The sequence below is a fragment of the Ursus maritimus genome, unplaced genomic scaffold (assembly GCF_017311325.1).
Source record: "Ursus maritimus isolate PB19 unplaced genomic scaffold, ASM1731132v1 scaffold_11, whole genome shotgun sequence".
NCBI lineage: Eukaryota > Metazoa > Chordata > Mammalia > Carnivora > Ursidae > Ursus > Ursus maritimus.
The window spans coordinates 46,505,901-46,514,986 of record NW_024423453.1 but is presented as its reverse complement, the minus strand read 5'-3'; the positions used below and the strand labels follow the sequence as shown (position 1 = coordinate 46,514,986).

At 42.7% G+C, this 9,086-nt stretch overlaps 1 long non-coding RNA gene across 2 annotated transcripts in view; it reads right to left on the bottom strand.

Moving 5' to 3' along the window:
• Nucleotides 1-4,585: 4,585 nt before the first annotated feature.
• Nucleotides 4,586-9,086, bottom strand: part of LOC103658067 — a 30,907-nt gene continuing 26,406 nt past the window's right edge. The window contains exons 3-4 of one of the 2 annotated variants that reach the window (XR_567039.2): nucleotides 7,791-7,889; nucleotides 4,586-5,052 (exon numbers count right to left, since the gene is read on the bottom strand). This is a non-coding gene — a long non-coding RNA (uncharacterized LOC103658067). Of the gene's footprint in view, nucleotides 5,053-7,677; nucleotides 7,890-9,086 lie in introns of those variants that run through there. The other variant, XR_567038.2, reaches the window with a different exon arrangement.

The following is a 9,086-nucleotide window of genomic DNA, read 5'->3' as shown; positions in this document are numbered from 1 at the left end:
GTGTGTGGGTATATATGTAAGCCCATATATATATTATATATATATTTATAAAATATATATAAAGTTGGATCTTATTTTTACTTGGGCTTTTCTCCAAAATATATGTTAATATATGCTACAAAACTGCCCAAAAAGTCTATCTGATTCCTCAGGAGACTTTCATTCCCAAGATTCACAAGTTACATACTGTATTTAAATGCACTGAAAAATATAAATTCACGTTAGGAATACTAGATTTTTAACCTAATTTTAACTAGATTTTTAACTTTAACTTCTCCAAATCTATTCAACTATGAAGTGGGTTCCTGCAGCTAATCCCTGTATAAGGCACCCACTTCCCCCAAAACACATGCCAGCTTCTATCTAGTAAAACCTGGATAAAGTGAAGCACAAGGGCAAGAAAAGGAAATTTTCTAGGAGACTTTTCCCAGGAGGGCTACACTGCATCTGAGAGTTAGACTAGGTGGAGAGACAGGAGCAAAGACTTGCTTGGGTGTCCTTTGTTGATCTGGTGTGCACTGGCTGATTTGTCCCCCACCTTCCTGCATCTTCACAGACATGTGCTTGTTCACTTCTTTTTCCATGATGACCCCTAGCAGGGACACTGCTGAAGGGCCTCAGGAGTGAAATGTTCAACTGACAGCTCCAATTCTCCCAATCTACCTCAAAAATCTAACTCAAAAAACTTGTAGAAAATCCTAACGAGGTCAAGAAAAAAAAAACAGTCCTTGGCATACTTTTATGTTCTTCATTATACACCAATGGGACGTCAGAACATTATACTGAAAATGTTCCCACAAAATGGGAATCAATTGCCCTAATATGGCCAAGCCCTAAATATAGCCACAATTTTTTTGTTCAAAATACACTCAATTAAACTTGTGGATGGAGGAAATGGTGGTGGGCAACTGGGCAGCGAGCACAGGAAACAATGACAGTGTAACTCCACTATCTCCACCAGCATGAAAACGGCTTTAAATGTCCTTGACAAGGGCTGCCAAAGTAAAGACACCAGCAACACACATGCCCTTTTTTCTCCAGGCTTTGTTCCCTTGATCGAGTCTGGGTTACTGGGAAGGAAGAAAAGAAATTCCATACCCCGGGTCTGAAGTAATTCTACCATTCTGAGAAGGGACACAACATCACTAGTACTCAAAGCAGTGAAAGGAATAGGATTCCCTACTCAAATTATAAGGATCCAGTTAGTCTAAAGGAAACATGAGAATTTAACTAGGGTAGTTTAAAGTCCTCACAATTTACCTTCCAAACAACATCACACCCACACACCCTCACAAACACAAAATACTGATATTTAATATTCACATAACTGCAGTGAGGAGCTGTTTTCAATGAATGGAATTCAAGAAAAGCAAAATCTAGAATACAAAACTCAATCCAAAATTTATTCAAAGTTTCACTCCAAACTTCTAAAAGGTTTATTATATTGGTTCTGGACTTGTTCAATAAACTATTTTTGCAAGACATTTTGGTCAAAGAAACGTGTAGCACTCTGTCACAGTTGAAGTAGATACTCAGTTTGAAACTTTGCTGAATAAAACTTGTTAAAAGTACATGCATAAAACTTCTCAACATATGTGTGCTGAAAGGCAACATAGGACATTTTACGTCACCTGCTAAAAGTTAGGTCTTGAAAGCAGAATAACATTGAGATTTTAAAGACTGGATTCCGGGGTCAAACTGCTTGGGTCAAAACACAGGCTCAGCCACTTACTCCGGTGGATCTTGGGCATGCTGTTTAAGTTCTCTGTGGCTTTAAGTTTCCTCATCTGTAAAATGGGAGTTGTAATAGCACCTACCTCACAGGGTTGTTGAAGAAAGAAATGAAAGAAATCAACATAAACCATTTAAGTTGGTAAACGCTCAATAAATACTAGCAATTATTATTCAAAGTTGTGTGTTCACAAGGTCGGATCTATTAGATATATGCATCAGCGTTGTTAAATTAAAAACTCAACCATTTCATAAAAGCATCTTACTCCCCTTTTCCATACATCAGGCGGCATCAACCTTCAAAATGATGTGGAAATTACATACTTTCATTCATCCGTCTAAGAGCCTGTCACATAAGCAAGAGAGAAGGAAGATGCCTTTTTCGTGACTGTTGCTCCTTCCTAACTTCAAAATACTGTCACGTACACAATAGGTTGGAGCTGCCCTCAAAATGACAGCTCACAGCTTTGCAGCGCCCGCAGAGGCGCCCAGGAGGCTCTGCCGGGAAGGGGTTCACCCCAATTCACGGCGAATCTCCCATCTCCACAGCCAAGCAAGCGCACGCCTGGGAATGCCAAGGAACACAAGAGAACTCTCTGCCAGGAGGAAGGGACCCTGAGTAGTGGGGAAAGAGAGGGAGGGAGGAAAGGACCCTCCCGGTCAAAGAGGTTTCGGAGCCCCACTCGGATCAGGCGTGTCCACGATGACAAGCCCGGGACCCGGTGCCGGCGACGGGCTGCGACGTCCCGAGCGGCCCACTCCGTTCTCCTTCCCTCCCCCGGCGGGCACCGAAGCCAACTCCGGTCCCGCTCCAGTCTCGCCTCTCGGCGCCTCCTCACCTAAACGCGGGTCCTTCCTTGGAAGCCCTGCCCTGGGCAGACGCCGACGCGGAGCTGCCGCCGCTGCCGCTGCCCTTTTTGTTAAAGAGCTTCTGGAGCAGGGTCGGGGCCATGATGCTGCCGCCGCCGCTGCAGCTCCGGCCGTGGCGCTCGGGGGGCCGGCAGCTCAGCGCGCAGCCGGGGGCGGCGGCCGCGGCGGCGGGGCCATCGCGGCGGCGGCGCGGCCGCCCAGCCTTGTGGGAGCGCGGGGCCGCTGCGGCTGAGTAACTCTGCTCCGCGTCGGGGCCGCCGGAGGTCGGTCATATGACTGAGCCGGCCCGCCGCCGCCGCCTCGCGCGCTGACAGTTATCTCCTGCGGGAGGAGCCCGCAGCCCCACGGCGGCGGCGGCGCGGGAGGAGCGCGGCCGCCCCGGCGGCGGCCATTGGCCCGGCGGCCGCCCGCCCCGGGCTCACGTAACCCCGGCGGGAGGCGAGGCCCGGATCGGGCGGCCCTGTGCTCCCGGCACTCGGGGAGCAGAGGCGGCGCGGGCGCGGCGCTTAAAGGGGCCCGAGAGGCGGGGGCGGCCGCCGCGCTGAGGGGTGGGATGCCGGTGGGGCGCAGCTCCGCGAGCGGCGAGGGGTGCCGGAGGTGGCTGCATTCTTTCGAAAGCGAGGGAGCAGCTGGGCCGATCTTTGTTCTTTTGAGACAAAGCCCCTGAACTTGGGTCCTCGCTTTGTGCAGGTGCAAGTGCTCGTGTATAGAAAGCCCATGGTAGGGGAAAGGATTTAATACATGAGGTTGCTGTTTCACAGGACTGATTCGAATCTCACGACACCCAAGGTATTGGCATGTTTCTACCATACCCAGATTAGATCTCTCCGGGTTTTTTTGTTTTTTAATTGAAACTGTTTAGTCGAATTATTTGCTCTTTAGCATCTTGGGTCACTAGTTATAAAAAGTTGCTTGTGCAATTAAAAAACACATGGAATTCACTACATAGATTTAGAAAATTAAGAGAAGCTATTTCGTAACGAGAGAATGCTTTCCTAATACATATTTAACAATCAAGGCATATAATAACCTGATATCAACAGCAGAGAGCTATTATTTGATTTGGGGAAGGGAGGAGTTTTCGTATTTGAGTCGACTTTCCTACCCAGTCCCACCCAGCCTCTGTGAGAACTTTAGCCTCTGGTGTGGAACTCTCCCAACAGCCTCTGATGGTGTAGAAACGTGCCAGACTCAAACCAGCTTCTTAATCTGCCTTATAGCGTTAGCTCTTCAGTTTTTCTGCTGAGAAGTAATCGAGATAAAAGTAAGATTCCAACCCTGCCTCTCGTAGCTTCTCCTTCATGAGCAATGAACAGTGACTCACCTGGATTCTCTTAGACTTGTTCAAAGGAGATCCCTTGGAAACTCAAAAAGGCAAATGTATTTCCATGAACATCAGTAATCAAAAATACTTCTTTCTGGCTTTGGTAGGAAACTAGCTGTGAATGATGATGTGCTGAAATTTCACAAAAGTAAGGGAAAAGTGGTAGAAATTGAAATTCAGTCATTTTTTTCCCCGTTCAGATTTCTACTATTAAAATGGTGGATTAAGTGTTCATGCCAGTAAGCAGTCCTTGTTTTGCACAATGGAGTGTACACAGAACTCTGATTTGCAACGTTGGTATCTCTGTTTACTGGGAGCATCTACCTCATGGAACTGCCAGTATTGGTCAGTATCCTATGTAACAGGTATTGGCTTCATCTGGTGTGACTTTATTAAGACATGGTTCCAGGTCATGTTATGGCTGGCACTTGACCACTCTCCCTTCCCCCATCCTTGCGCAGAAAATGTCCTTTATTCTCCAAACTCAAGTGCATTCTCATGCCTACAGCTTTTGTAACTGCACACTTAAGAGGAGTTCGGCATGGTGTCCCTTGTGTCCCCCCACCTCCAAGGACTATTTCAATTCGAGCCCCAGTCCAAGTGTGCAGAATCACCCAAAAGAGGCAATTCAAAAATCAGCCTGCCCCAGACATCACCCTCAATTTTGATCTTCACTGGGCAACTATAAAGGGGGTGTGTGCATTTCAAACTATTAAGGACAGACTTCAGTTAGGCGAGAAAGAAAGGAACTACGATGGTTCCCCTCTCTCCCTTTTCTCCCTTGGCTTCCTCTCAACACCACATTCTTCCTCATTCTGGTTCTGGCCACACATCGCACTCTTAATTTTAAAAGCATACAAAAATCCTGACCAGCAAAATGTGGGGAGATAGCTGTAGGCAGCTCTCCTATCCCGGTTTCGTTATTTCTCTTCTTGTCTGTTCAAGGCCTCTTCAAAAACCCCATCTTTTGCCTGTCGTCCATTGGTCACTGCCTTACTCCCTGAAGTTCGTCATACTCCCAGTCTCCAGCACGGTCGTGTGGCTTGTCCCAATTCCATACATCTCATTTGCCTCATCCCACTCACTCCATCTTAGAAAATCTACTGGCTGGCTTCTCCTGTATGCAGCTGTCAAGAAGAGAAAGGAATAAAACAATATCCAGAATTCTTGGGAGATGACAGAATAACACTTAAGATGGGAAAGGAGGAATTGTAAGAGAGCTAACTTACTTATCCTGTTCTGTTCTGAGTCCTGCTGACAGTTCTCTCCAGTGAATGAATGTATGTTCTGGAAGTTGCTTTAGGAGTTTCACTTGTACGATTAGATTGCCCTGTACTCTATAGCCTACCTAATATCTATTACCCCTTCTTCCTAACAGAACTCCAGTTTTGTTCAGGTGTCCATCTCTCCCCTAGGCCAGCGTGCTTCAGGTAAACTGACATTATCCCCAAACTAGCTGAATGATCTGAGGGTCATTCCATTGCTTGTGCAAGGTATTGGTTCAGGAATGAGCCCGTGAGGCAATTCTAGCCAAGGAGGCAAGAAGGAAAGGAGCTAGAGAAGGAGTGATTTCTCACTCTTAAGAGAATTCTAAGGAGAGATGGGGGTGGTTGTTGTTTCTTCCTTTGGATGTTGTTTGTGTCCGTGTAATTCTACAGCTGTCTTACTAGCAGCCTGGGCATAAAACCAGTTAGTTCGGGAGAGGGCAGAGCAGAGAGGTGGAAGCAAGCTGTGTCTTGATAAGATTGTGGAGCCTCAATACGTCTACCCTAAGCTAACCTTCCCCATTTGATTGGATGATATTTCTATTATCTGAGGCCAAAAGCAGTCTGTAAGAGGGTCCTATTTTGTGTTCTCTATTGCTTGTTATGTGAAACAAATAAGCCCCTGCTTGTTTAACCCTCAGGACACCAATCATCACCAAAGGAACTACTTTATTTTTTCATAGTTTAAAAAAATTTTTTTTGAATTTTATTTGAGAGAGAGAGAACGATTGGGAAAGGGGCAGAGGGAGAAGCAGACTCCTTGTGGAGCAGGGAACCTGACATGGGACTCAATCCCAGGTCCCTATTTTTTCATATTTTTAAGTCATTTTGCAAATCATTTATAAGAAGCAAGAATAAAGGATAGTAGTGAAACAATTTTAAAATAAATTTTAATAAGAATGTAAACATAGTGGGGCACCTGGGTGGCTCAGTCAGTTAAGCGTCTACCTTCAGGTCAGGTCATGATTCCCGGGTCCTGGGATCAAGCCCCACATCTGGCTCCTTGCTCAGCCAGGAGCCTGCTTCTCCCTCTCCTCTGCCTGCCACTCCCCCTGCTTGTGCTCTCTATCAAATAAATAAATAAATAAAATCTTTTTAAAAAAAAGAATTTGAACATAGCAAATTCAAATTTTTATCCTATATTTTCCTGCAATTAAAGAAATATTACCCTAAATGGGCCATGTCTTTTTTTTTTTTTTTTAGGTAATCCCATGCCCATCGTGGGGTTCAATGCTGAGATCAAGAGTTACATGCTCTGCCGACGGAGGCCAGGTACCCCAAGCCATATCCTTTACAACTATTGATCAGTCAATATATATGAACCAGGAACAAAATCATCTCATAAATATTGACTCCAAATTAAGAATACATCTCTAATGTGCTAGTTTATTCTTACTTTTGCTGCTTCTTGCACTTGAATCAACAAAAATACTTTTGAAAATGGTGGCTTGAAATCTTGTTGAAAAGAAGATAGCTATCTTCTTAGCTATAAAACATGTTCATATTTTTTATTATAATAATATTTTTTTATTATATTATGTTAGTCACCATACAGTACATCCCTGGTTTCTGATGTAAAGTTTGATGCTTCATTAGTTGCATGTAACACCCAGTGCACCATGCAATACGTGCCCTCCTTACTACCCATCACCAGCCTATCCCATTCCCCCACCCCCCTCCCCTCTGAAGCCCTCAGTTTAAAACATTTTCATATTTAGATTTATAAACAACGATTAGAACTAACGATTTAAACACATTGGACTTCTTAAACTTATACAAGGTATGTCAATTATATCTCAGTAAAACTGGAGGAAAAAAGAATTAGCAATTCAGTTAATTTTTCCTCTCTACGTCATGATTTCCTTCCATTCACCTTTGCGTATACATTGCCTTTAGCATTTGTTGACTTGTAAACTGTATCAACTATGTATGATGCAAAACATCAAAAAAGATGACAAAGTACATCTTTTTTGGATGGCTCAGGTTCTTGTTGCAAAATATTGAATAATGAAGTCATTCCTGTTGAATGGATAAGAATACCATATTTCCTTTTTATCTTTAAATATATATTGTTGAATTATCAGTTCTTGAGTTTGAGAGAATTTAGGATATCATCATCTAAAGACTCATCATCTGGGGCTGCCTGGCCCAGTTGGTAAAGCATGCAACTCTTGGTCTCGGGGTTTTGAGTTCAAGCCCCACATTCGGTGTAGAGATTACTTAAACACACACACACACACACACACACACACACACACACAGATAAAATATTTTAAAAATAAATAAAGACTCATCATTTGGTATTCCGCTTGTGTGATAAACTTCACCATCATCATTAAAGTCTAGTGTCTTTTTGCATTTATTTTCTGATTTTTCTGATACTTTTGAAGTGTTTTCTTCTATCAGTTTCTTTTCTTTGCCATTATGGAACAAAACATGAAATTTCTGAATTCTCACCAGTGATTAATAAAAGGTTTAATAAAAAACTACAAAGATAATGTTTCCAGATTTTTTTTATACCTTCTTAAAAGATGAGATAGTGCTTTGGACAACATAATAAGATAATAGAAGAATGATGTAATAGTGATAATTTATTTTACCATTGAATCAATGTTCTAGGCAATTCCAAATTGTTGTCTTCTTATGTTGTCTTCTCTAGCATAATGGGGCATTGTTGTTGAGTAATGTTGAAATAATTCCTAGAATGATAATACAGCAAAATGGTTAAAGCTAAAGAAAATTAAGATCACTAAGATCCCATAAATTATAAAAATCTTCAATGTACCCATATGGTAATTGCAAAACAGAATAAGTTATTACATTTTTTAAGTACATTTACTTTTTGTTTTTTGGGAAAAATAGGAGTTTAGGAAAACTCATAAAATATCCATCCTTATAAATAGGTGGAACCTCTCAGAAAAGAAACTCAAACTCTAAAATTGGATCCAGTGGACTCTTGATGGTGCAAGGGTTAATCCACAGTAAATGATTCTGTGATATTTGCAGCAGAACTCAATCCACCTGATAATCTCACTATACCAATCAGTGACCTCCATGATGCCAAAATCAAGGGACATTTTCATGTCTTCTTTGCAATCATATAATTTACCATTTCCTCCTCTTTGAAACCCTTATTTTTAGTACTTATAGACCTCTTCTAGTTTTAAACAACCTGACCAGCTACTCCCTCAGTCTCTTCTGGAGGGTCCTCCTCTCCCCATCCTTTAAAATATGAAACTCAGCGTTTCTCTTCTCCTCTCATTCGTACTCTCCCTCTCCCTAGATAAGTTCATCCATTCCTGTGACTTTAAATGCCATCTATATATTGACGATACCTAACCTTTTACCTCCAATCCTAACCTCCATTCTAGATCTTTATAACCAGCTATCTACCGGATGTGTCCAAATGGATAACTGACAGGCATCCCACATTGAACTCTCAATTGTTTCTTGTTCCAAAGCCTGCTTCTCTTGCCTTTTTCCTCTTTACACATTTATAACATCTGCCTTTACACATTTGTTTACAATAGAAACCTAGGAAGCATCCTTAACCTTTTGCTTTCTCTCCTCATCCAAAATATTTCTCACATCCATTTTTCTCCCTGTCCATTGGTACTACCCTAGTCCAAGTCAGCATTATCTCCTGCCTGCAAGGGTTGTAATTGGTTACTTTCTTGCCCCACCTCAAATCTATTCTGCATGCAGCTGCCATTGGGATAATTTAAAAATATAAATTGTTTCTTGTCACTTCTTTGATTAAAACTTTTTAGTGGCTTCCCATCGCACTTAGTAAAATCCAAAATTCTTCACATAATCTTCTATATAATTAGGTCCTTCCCTCCATCTCCAAACTTATCTCACATCCCCCCCCCCCCCCACGCCCCTCCCACACCCCA